The 11233-nt window shown below is 37.6% G+C and overlaps 1 long non-coding RNA gene across 1 annotated transcript; it reads left to right on the forward strand.

The window, feature by feature from the left end:
- The first annotated feature begins 2288 nt into the window (after window positions 1–2288).
- LOC118766247 lies at window positions 2289–10769 on the forward strand. Its single transcript, XR_005002162.1, has 4 exons — window positions 2289–2357; window positions 4559–4567; window positions 8310–8316; window positions 10759–10769. It is a non-coding gene; the product is annotated as an uncharacterized LOC118766247 (long non-coding RNA).
- The last annotated feature ends 464 nt before the right edge of the window (window positions 10770–11233 follow it).

Genomic DNA, 11233 nt, shown 5'->3' on the forward strand with positions numbered 1-11233 from the left:
TGTTATTTAGATATTGCATTTGTTGGGTTTAAAATTACAATGAGTTTAAAGAAAAAGAACGAACTACCTCTGAGAATACACACACACACACACTAACATAGAGTGAGGAAAGAAGCTGTCTGGTGTTTTGAAGGCAGCTTCAGTGTTGATCGACCTCAAGTTCATCACCACCTCCTCTGCCTTACCTACTCGAACTATAAGGGAATCCGGTGTGAGAAAGCAGCCTTGCTGAGAGTTCTTCCTACATGACACTAACAGGCACAACAGAATACTTAACTCTCTCTCTCGTCTCATGTCTGAAAAGATATGTTTTCCAGAGAGCAACAGATATAAGAACAAAACAATGTTTCTACTATCAGACAGAAGCTATCAAATGATACGACTGAACAAAGAATAGAATCAAACCAAACTGTGTGTATGAAAATTAGTGAAAAAAAGTGTTGGAGTTGTACTGTGGGACATTTAGAACTGTTCCGAATTTTACATTGTATTAAGTTTTAACAAGACACAGTATTATGCGAGCATAATTGAATTACACTGTGAAGTTACTATGCTATGTTTCAATACTCAGTTTCCCATATTTTCATAGAAATTTCACAACATTGTCATTTCTGCTGTCCCAATAGCAATTATCATTTCGTTTGAGTGAGAGGAGTGAGTCGTTTTCTTCGTTATTTTTATCTTTTCATCGCAGGCGTGGCCGTGTTAAGAAGCTTGCTTCCCAACTACATGGTTCCGGGTTCAATCCCACTGCGTGGCACCTTGGGCAAGTGCCTTCTGTTATAGCCTTGGGCTGACCACAGCCTTGTGAGTGGATTTGGTAGACGGAAACTGAAAGAAGCCCGTATTATATACATATATATATATAGCAGCAAATTGAGGAACGGCCATAATAGGCCGTTCAACCCACTAGAAATAACAGCCAAGGCTTCAACCGCAAAATAGTAGTAATTCCGTAAATCAGGAGAAAATTAAAAAACATTTACCCTGTTTCACTTTATACAATGCATTGTTTCATCGTTTTTTAATGGTAAATCAGCCTGATTAAATTAAATCAAGCTAATCTTCCATAGGCCAACAGATTCATCAGTAAAGTAAGCCAGGAGGGAGAGATATTTACACGAGGCAGCACCACTACCGCTTCGGCAATATCTATACATATATATATATATATATATATATATATATATATATATACATACATATATGTACGTACCTACCTCTACATGTATATATACATACATATATGGGTACAGGGCACCAAAAAACGTCGAACACAATGAGAAACGAAAACATAAACACAAAACCAAAGAAATGGACATTTTTCTTAAACAACGAAAAAATAGAGTACAGAACATACAATACAAGGAAAACTCCCCTTCTTCAGTCGCCTTTGTTTCATCTACTCCACGTTTCGAAATATATATATAAATTTAACAAGGGTGGAATTGCGCGAAAAATTACACAGATGTGTAGAATGGTCCGGTGGTGATGCTGGGCTTTGTATTTTTTCAAAGCTTCCATGGTTACTGAGATAATCTACTATAATAATACTCTTGTGTTTATGAATGAGAAAGGAAGGGGTGATGTCATACTTGCTAGTACACGCTGAAGAAATAAATCAAACAGCGTGAATATATGTGTGTGCATGTAAAAGAGGGGAGGGGTATGTGAATGTGTGTGCGCGTGTGTCCTTTTTTCTCTCCCCTCCTTAATTCTTCTGTCCCTCTGCTTCTACTTCTCTCTCTTCTCTTCCCACGTAACCGCCGGTCAGCCTAGCCTGTTCTTTTTTTTTCTTGGTCTGACCGCCGTCCGTGCAACATCGATACTCTTCCCTGTGTTTGTGAAATTTTTGTATCTCTGCCATAAGGCTTCATTTCCACACGCGCCAGCTTAAATCAATTCGTCCTTAGTCGAAAGACACCTGTTGTTATGTCCTGTTATTATTTTTATTGTATTTATTATTGTATTTATATTTGTGTAACTTTGTCCGTTTTTTTCCGTCCTTGTTTTTGTATACATTTGCTGCTTTCTTCAGCGAATCTAATGCCCATAGCTTAGGTTTTCCTTAGGGCTGGCAATCTCAAGAATAATCAGCCGAAATTGCGAGGATAATCTGGTGCTTGACTGAGGATAGAAAACTTCGAATGACCCGACCTTGTTTTCTTCGTATCGTCTATCTGGATGTTTTGTTGTCCTTTTTTGTATCACCTAGCTGTCCGGATGTTTTGCGTTCTTGTCCCATTTTGCATTATATATATATATATACATACATGCATATATATAAGCTAGTAGAAATACTCGGCGTTGCCCGGGTTAAAGAAAATAATGAAATTTAAAAACGCTCTCTAGATTACGTAGGTCTCAACTGCTAGTAGCACAGTGCAGGTGTCTCTCCAGGCCACTTCCTTGCTTTACAATGTATGCACTCAGTTGTCATTGCACCAATGAAACTCTAGTGTCATCTGCGTATTGAACTGCTGGTTCGTAATTGAAAACTGCTTCATAGAAGTTGCTTCTCTGAGCTGTTGCAACTGCTCTTCATTCTGCAGTGGAGATCCTATTCCTTGTCAGCTGTGCATACCTCTGTTCATGACTTTGAGGTACTCTGGCTTTTGTAGTGCGCAGTTTGTTCGTTTCTTGGCGTGCTTCCCTTTCTGCAGCCGTCTTTCTTTCCCTGGACAGACATTCTTTTAGCTGACCTTGATATTGTAGACAAATTTGACACTTTCCTTCCGGGCATGGTTTTGTATACGTATACAGAAATACACGAGTGCAGAAGATAACTTGGCAACAGAAATTATGTTTCTTAATGCGGCGGCCAGAAAATAAAAAAGAAATTTTTACGGAAAATAAAGTATTGTACGAGTTGGCGCGAAATTTGTCACTCGGTGAACGAAATAGCCAGTATCGAAGGAACCAGGAAAAACTGTCAACAACAGAAAAACTGGATCTAGTTAAATTGATTCACAAAATCAGCCCCCTTTAATTTTGTCCAGATTTCTTTCAATTTTGGTGTATCGATGCAACTCTGAATTTTAATTACGATGAACCAATTACTTCCTCTTGGGATCTTTTCGCTTTGACCGGCAGATTTTAAAAATAATTTCTTTGAGAGGGAGAGAGAGAGAGAGAGAGAGAGAGAGAGAGAGAGAGAGAGAAGAGAGAGAGAGAGAAGAGAGAGAGAGAGAGATGTAGTGATAGATAGATAGATGATAGATAGATAGATAGATAGAGATAGATAGATAGATAGATAGATAGATAAACAGACAGACAGAAAGACGGATGGATTTGTGTGTGAGTGCGATATGTCCCGTTTTTATAAGCCAGCACTAACTTGCCGTTTACTGTACTAAAACCAAAAGTAATATCGGGTCTTTTGTGGGACACTTAAGTTGTTTCTTTTACGTTCGATTTAGTAACAGAATCCTTTGAAGAAACACAAAAAACGTAGTTCCTAAAAATCTAAACGTTCCTTTATTTACGTGTAGTTGTTACGTCACTGACGCTAGAAATCCAGAAGTAAATATTTTCAAAAACTTTCAAAGACGTGAATGTAATATAGAAAGCAATATTTTTTCATTTTTAATTTAAAAAATCAGTGAAGAGCCATGCATCGCAAATATGGAAGCATTTGATGAAGCCGTTTTCGTGTAAAAAGTAAATTCACACACTTCTCTATTATATATATAAGATGAGATAAAACTTACTTGGAAATGGATGCAGTGGCATTCAGTCGTGAATTGCTCGAAATACGAAGTAGAAAAACAACCGACAACTGATGAGGGGTCGTTCTTTATGTTGCTTGTCACGTTTTCCATTTGTTTCCTTCGTTGTTTGCAACAAAGAGTTCGTATTCCATGTTTTCGTATTTCATGTTGTGACGTCCTGTGCCCATATATGCATATGTATATACATATATAAGTATGTACATATATGTATATATGCATATATATATATATATATATATATATATATATATATATATATATATATATATATATAATATATATATATGTATATATATATAAATATATATTATCTATATAATTATATGAGTGAACGTCTCGCATCCATTTCCAAGTAAGTTTTATCTTAATTTCCTTGCGACCCTTATTGTTCAATTTCTATCTCTTTCTATTTCTCTCTCCCCTTTGTTTCCTCTCTCTTCCTGTCTCTAATTCTTTTTATCTCCCCTTCTCCCCCTTTCGTTGTTTTCTCTCACATCTTTTCTCTAATTCTTTTCCTCTTCCCTTTGCCGTTCTCTGTCTGTCCCTCTCTCCCTCATTCTTCCGCCTTTGCTCTCTCGTTGCTCGCACGTGACCATCGGCCATCTTTCTTTTCCTAACTTGAATTTCTTTCTCTCCTTCAGATCAGACGCATTCTTGTCTGTCTCCTGTCAGAGCGTGTTCCTCCAGCGTTCGCCACTTCACCTCGTTTAGGCTTAGCAACCCTTCCTGTTTGTTTTCACTGTCCTGTTTTTGTTACCAACTTTGAACATCCGCAAAATCCCAAATTTTATTTAATTTGCTTTGCGGGAGCAGTTGTTTTGTCGAAGGCGTATCTTGTCATGAATTGCTCTAAATACGGAGTAGAGAAACAGCCGACAACTGATGAAGGGTCGTCCTTTATGTTGCTTGTCTTGTTTTCTATTTGCTTCCTTCGTTGTTTGCAAAAAAAAAAGAAAAAAGTTCGTACTCCATGTTTTTGTATTTCATGTTGTTTACGTTCTGTGACGTCTTGTGCCCATATATGCATGCATGTATGTATATGTGTGTGTATTTGCGTGTCTGTGTTTGTCCCTCTACCATCGCTTGGCAACCGATATTGGTTCGTTTACGTCTCCTTAGCGGTTCAGCAAAAGAGAGCGACAAAATAAGTACTAGGCTTACAAAGAGTAAGTCATGGGGGTGATTTCTTCGACGAAAGGCGGTGCTCCAGCATGGCCGCAGTCAAATTACAGAAACAAGTAAAAGAATAAAATGCAATAATATGTATATAATATATATATATATATATATATATATATATTATATGAGTGAACGCCTCGCATCCATTTCCAAGTTTTATCTTAATTTCGATGCGACCCTTATTGTTCATGTGGTTGATAAGCAAGCCACTCCTATATATATATATATATAATATATATATATATATATATATATATATATATATATATATATATATATATATATATATATATATATATATATAAAATAAATAATGCACCCTTTTAAAGCCTAGCCTGGCTCATGGGCCCGGTTCCCCGGTTTCAATGGCGTATGTGTTCCCCAGCTGGACGGGACGCCCATCCATCGCAGCGTTACTCATTTTTGCCAGTTGAGTGGACTGGAGCAACGCGAAATGAAGTGTTTTGCTCAAGAACACAACGTGACACCCGGTCCAGGAATCGAAACCACAATCTTACGATCATGATGCTGACACCCTAACCGCTGAGCCACGCGCCTCCACACACACACACACGCACACACACACACTCTCACACACGCACATATATACACATACATACTTCCATTTTTTTCCCTTTTGTTTTAGTCCTTTTTTTCTTGTTTGCCCTTTTTGATATAACCCCTTGTTTTTTTGTTTGTTTGTTTTTTCAAGTGATGGATAACATATTTTACTGATTTCCCCAATCTTAAAACATGCAAACAAACATACACTCACACGCTTATCCCCACATGCATAGGTGTATATAAATATGTATGTGTATGTATGTATGTGTGTGTGTGTGTGGTGTGTGTGTGTGTGTATGTGTGTGTGGTGTGTGTGTGTGTATACACACATATATACATCAGCGGCGACTCCGGCACTCGAGCTGTTCGGGGCTTAGCCCGAGTATAAATTGAGTAAAGTGAACGTGTATTTGCAAGCTGATTTAATTTCTGCCAACATCGACTTCAAGTATGTAATTGCAGCCAATAACCCGGGCCCCTTTTATTGAGCCTGGTCGCAGCATCTTAGAGGTGCCCTGTGCCAAAAAATATCATTTGTAGCAGACTTTCTCTCGTGCCTGAAGCGAGCTCAGAAGTTCCGGCTTGAGTTGTTATCTACAATATAATCGTAAAAATTAAAAGTAAACCAAATTCAATGTTTTCTTGAAACAATAAATTTCTATAGAGATTAGGACTTAAATTCCAATCTATGAAAACTTTCCGTTCTACAATATTCTTAAAGGAACGAAATGTTATCCAGCAACTCGGACTAATAATACGAACGAGTCTTGTAAAGAGTACAGGCGACAGTCAGATCGCTGTTTGCTGTGCACGCTCCTGTGATGAGCCCGAGTGAAGCTGAAGACCCGGAGTCGACTCTGATATATATATATATATATATATATATATATATATATATATATATATAATATATATATATATATATATATGTATATACAAGATAAGAAAATGGAGAAATACATCTAAATCAAATATCAATTACCAGATAATACTCAATCACATACTTTATTAAACCACCACATAAGAGACTGTAGGGTTAAATATAAAAACAGAACAAATCAGTGTACATAAAGGAATGTACATAAAAAAGTGTACATAAAAGGGTAATGTTGTATAATAAGTAGAATATGTATAAAAGAGAATATAAATATAAGTAAATATAAATATAAGTATAGATTACATCTTACAGCTGTTTCGGCCATGTAGATAAGTATGTCTCATTTTACCAATATTAGCCTTTTATGGTAGGTCAATATATAGATATAAATGAGACATTTACAAACATATCATAAGGCCTCTTCGGAGATTATGTAGTATAAATCAGTCTACATATATACCCACATGGGTGTGGATGTTATCCCATGGAGGGTTGCATTTACAACCCCTATCTCAATTTGTGTGTATATATATATATATATATATATATATACATACATATATATATATCTATATATATACTTTTATTTATTTATTCTTTTAGTTGTTTCAGTCATTTGACTGCGGCCATTTCATATCTCTCTCGGAAAGGAAAGTACGGATGGAGAGGTAAGTGCTGTCTTATACCAAATTTGTAGTAAGGTGGATGAGTAGCAAAAATGACCGGAATAAACGAGTAGCTACTCTGATTATGCGTCTATAGATTGAAGTAGGAGTACAGGGAGAAGGTAGTTGCTCTAGTGGACAGAATAACCGCGGTTTTGTGGGGTTTTCACGGGGAGCTCTCCATTTTGGGGAATTATTTTATGTTTGGGATCTTTTCCTTTTGAACGGCAGATGTCAACACAATTTCTTTGTAACTAAACGCTTTTAAACTTCGTATACTGGTAGAATGTGTTTATAAAACATCATTTTTTCTTGGCTTTATTGAGAAAATTCTATATGTTATAACATATTCCCACTTTCAAATCGAGCATTTTGGCAATTTTAACCAATCGCTCACCTCCATTTGGGGTGAAAAGATTCCGTGCTGTATGAATATGCCCCTCGTTTAAGAAACAGATTGGGTCATTGCATCGTCCTGTACCGGCCTCGACCTTTTTGTGAAACATTAGTGATTAATAAAGAAACTACTACTACTACTACTACTACTACCATCACGACGACGACGAACGAGCCTTGTAGGTGTAAAAGATAAACTGGCATCTCTTGTCAAGAATATAGGCGACAGTCGGATAGCTGATGTTTGTTGTGCACTTCGCTGTCGTTATTTTTTTTGCTGTTATTCTGTGCGTCTGTGTGTAAAGATCAGTTGTGTTTTGCAGGATTGCTCTATTTTTACCCTAAACTTCGAAATGGAGAAAGACATAGTGCTAGATATAAAAAATAAGACATTTGGGGTTAGAAATTAAGCGGGAAAATGTGAAATTCTTTGAGCAAGCATGTGTCTTATGCGAAATGTGGTGAGCCCGAGTGACGCTGATGGCCTGGGGTCGCCTCTGATATATATATAAGAAAAATGTTTCCTTGACATTGGTTTGTCTTCGAGGCTGGCATCACCTTCTTTGAAACCGCTGATTCATTCTGTGTCACATGTTCTTTGATAGTTCCTAGGGCTTCCACATCATTAATTTCTTTTGATGCTGCCTTTGCGCTTAGTCCTTTTTCTTCAGGTAGCGTAAAATGATTCTAAGTGCATTTTTTTTCTTCACTACTCATTATCAAAGCTGTAAAATAAAGGACAAACAATTAATGTTTATAAGTTATATATGAAAATAAAGAATGAACAATTCAGTAACGATTGGACAGCAAGCTGTATCAAATTAATAAATAACAAGGCGGTACAAGTTGCCAAAAATCATCAGTGAAAATCCGAAAAAACTTTTGACTCAACCCGAGTATACATGTATGCATGTGTGTATGATAGTTTCCACATTAATCTCGTATTGACCAATACGGTCGACAGAAACTACAGCAGAATAGTCCGTTCATCAGCTGTCGACTGTATATCGCTGTCAACAGTATCATTCCCTCCAGTTATCCGAAGCATCTTGTTTCTTTGGGCCCACACTTGAGCGCGGCTTTCCCCTGTTTTGTCTAATCAGGCAACACACCAAACCGAGTGCAACTGTAACCATCTAATCATGCAGCAGCTAATTTGTTTTACCACTCGCTGAGTATTTGTTCTTTACTCATATATTTGATCTTTCAGATTTCGCTGGCACGCCCATGATGAAGCATATTTTATTTCATATTCCATTTCATTCTCCAGTTCACGAATTAGTGCTCTGCTTTCCTTCTTCAGTGCAATGTCAGCCAAGTAGGACACAATGGATTTAACTACAGGTTCGCGACAGCCCGCCGCACTGGAAACACTACACGTTGCTATCCGCCTACCCAATGTAGTCACCAAAATTCATATTTTAACCCTTCGCCAGACACCTTCAACTCAAAATTGCAGTTATTTTCTGCCAGGTCAGACCATGTCAATCAGGTCAAGTCATTATCTCGTTATTGCAGTATGGCTAGGGAACACGAACGCTTCCTTCAAATTCACTCACAGCTTCAGTCATTAGCACTATGCAGAGATCTGGGTTTCAGTTTTCCTTTCTTTACGTTTCTGCGTTGTCTTTTTCAGTGTTGATATTCATTGCAATGGTCTGTTACATGATGTTTTAGTGCATCAGCAAAGAGTTCCTACACTTGGTTATGCTGCCTGGCATATGCTACATGAACATGTAGAACTTGCTCCAGAATATATTCCAACGATGCATAACCTCCGCGCCAAGGAGAATCAGAAATGTCACTCCAGCCCCACCACCTTTTTAGTTGGAATCACAGCCAACCCACCTCTTCTCTCAGGATGACTTGCAATCTGGCTAGCTCCATTTCCTACAATATACTCTGTCTCCCTTCCCGCCCATGCGCATTGGCTTCTAAAAACTACTACTTTAATCGCACGCTTCTCTTCTTTAATATAATGCGTTTTTTTCCCTTCATATCTCACTTCTTCAATATAACATTTTTTACTCACATCTCGCCTGTTTGTTTCGCTGGCGGTATATCCATTTGTTCCGAATTCATCCCAGCTCAGCCTGTGTGTTCTACACCCCACCCATCACCTCTTTCATGTCCAGGGTGGTCTCTGCCACCTCAGCAGCTTTTCTCACGCTCTATTTCCTTTCATAAACACTGGTCCGCACAACAGCGGAATCCACCAAATCCCGTAACATCACGTCGGGCTTTTGCTACTTTGAACCCCTTTAATGATTCTGTCAAATCATCAGCGCTTTACACGCGCGCGCGCGTATGTGTGTGCGTGTACGTATATGCACACATACATTAATAGCAAACTGGAAGAATGAGTACTCAACACTGAAATTTTTGTCACACACACACACACACACACATAAACGCGCGCCAACATAGACACAAAAAAATGTGTGGGGTGACCCCCATACCTACTTTCTACCTGAAAATCTATATAATTCATCCTTTTCTATTTCTTTGTACACTTAAATATCATACTAACCCCAGTATTACCCATAAAGCTTTGAACAAAATTTTTCGCATTATACTCGAGTATATTGCGCTAACCCCCCCCCCCCCCACACACACATTTATATACATATATGTATATATATGTTCGCTATGCATAGAGATACAAACGCACGCACACACACATATATCACACATACACACACACACACCACACACACGGAATAAGAGTTTTATCCATGTTAAGCGTAAGCTATAGTAACATTTTTTTAAATGTGTACTCTGTCCTTTACATATATTGATATTTGCTTCGAGATGTCTTGAACGATTGAAAGTACGCTATGAAAGTGCGTGTATGTGTGCGCGCGCGCGCGTGTGTGTGTGTATGTGTCTATTTTTCTGTATGTAATTTTGTATGAGTGTACGTGTGTGTGCATGCGTACGTGCGTGCGTGCATGCGCGCTTATGTGGAGAGAAGTGTGTATATGTGTAAATATTTTTTATTCAAAGTTGAAACGACGTGTGTTTGGGTACATGACAAAATACAAACAAAACGCGTGTGTTCAATGACGTACATGCTATATATTATCTCGATTAGTATTCAATAGCCCTTTTCCTCTAATGATTTTTACATCTGTAGTGCAAATTCGTTGTCGACGTGAAGATAGCAGATTTTGTGACGTTCATCTTATTCGCTGACGCATTTGCGACGTCAGTCAATTGAACTGTGAACGAAGTAGGTATCGGCTAATTGTGTTGACCCTCAAAGAACTGGCATAAGGAAGTGTTTACGAGGAAAACTCTGATACACATCGCTTCACATATCTTTGTGTTTATAGTGATATACAAGAGAGATGTATATGACTACAGCTATGTGAACGAAGAAAGTTTTAGTACATTAAGAATAAAACATATCTATGGATGTGCATCAGATGTTTTATACGTGCAGTTATTATATGCATGTATATATAAGTGGTAAATGAAGTTTTATATACAGACACAGATAAATAACGTAAAGTTTTTATAAATATGTGTAAACAAGCATCTATGTATGTGTTTATGCCTGAACTTTGATTTATATATGTGTGGACCTTCATTTAAATATGTTTGCACATAAAAAATACTTACGCATGCATACGATTCACTTAGATGTACAAAAATATAAATATAATATGCATGTCTGAAAGTGTTCGTGCGAACATTGTGCGAGAGAAGTTATACATTGTATTTAAAGGGTGTAAGAAGTGTGTAGGGTTTCATACATGCGCGTGTGTATATTATATACATGCGCGCGTGTATTATATATATATAGAGAGAGAGACGCA

The sequence above is a fragment of the Octopus sinensis genome, linkage group LG1 (genome assembly GCF_006345805.1).
Source record: "Octopus sinensis linkage group LG1, ASM634580v1, whole genome shotgun sequence".
Classification (NCBI taxonomy): Eukaryota; Metazoa; Mollusca; class Cephalopoda; order Octopoda; family Octopodidae; genus Octopus; species Octopus sinensis.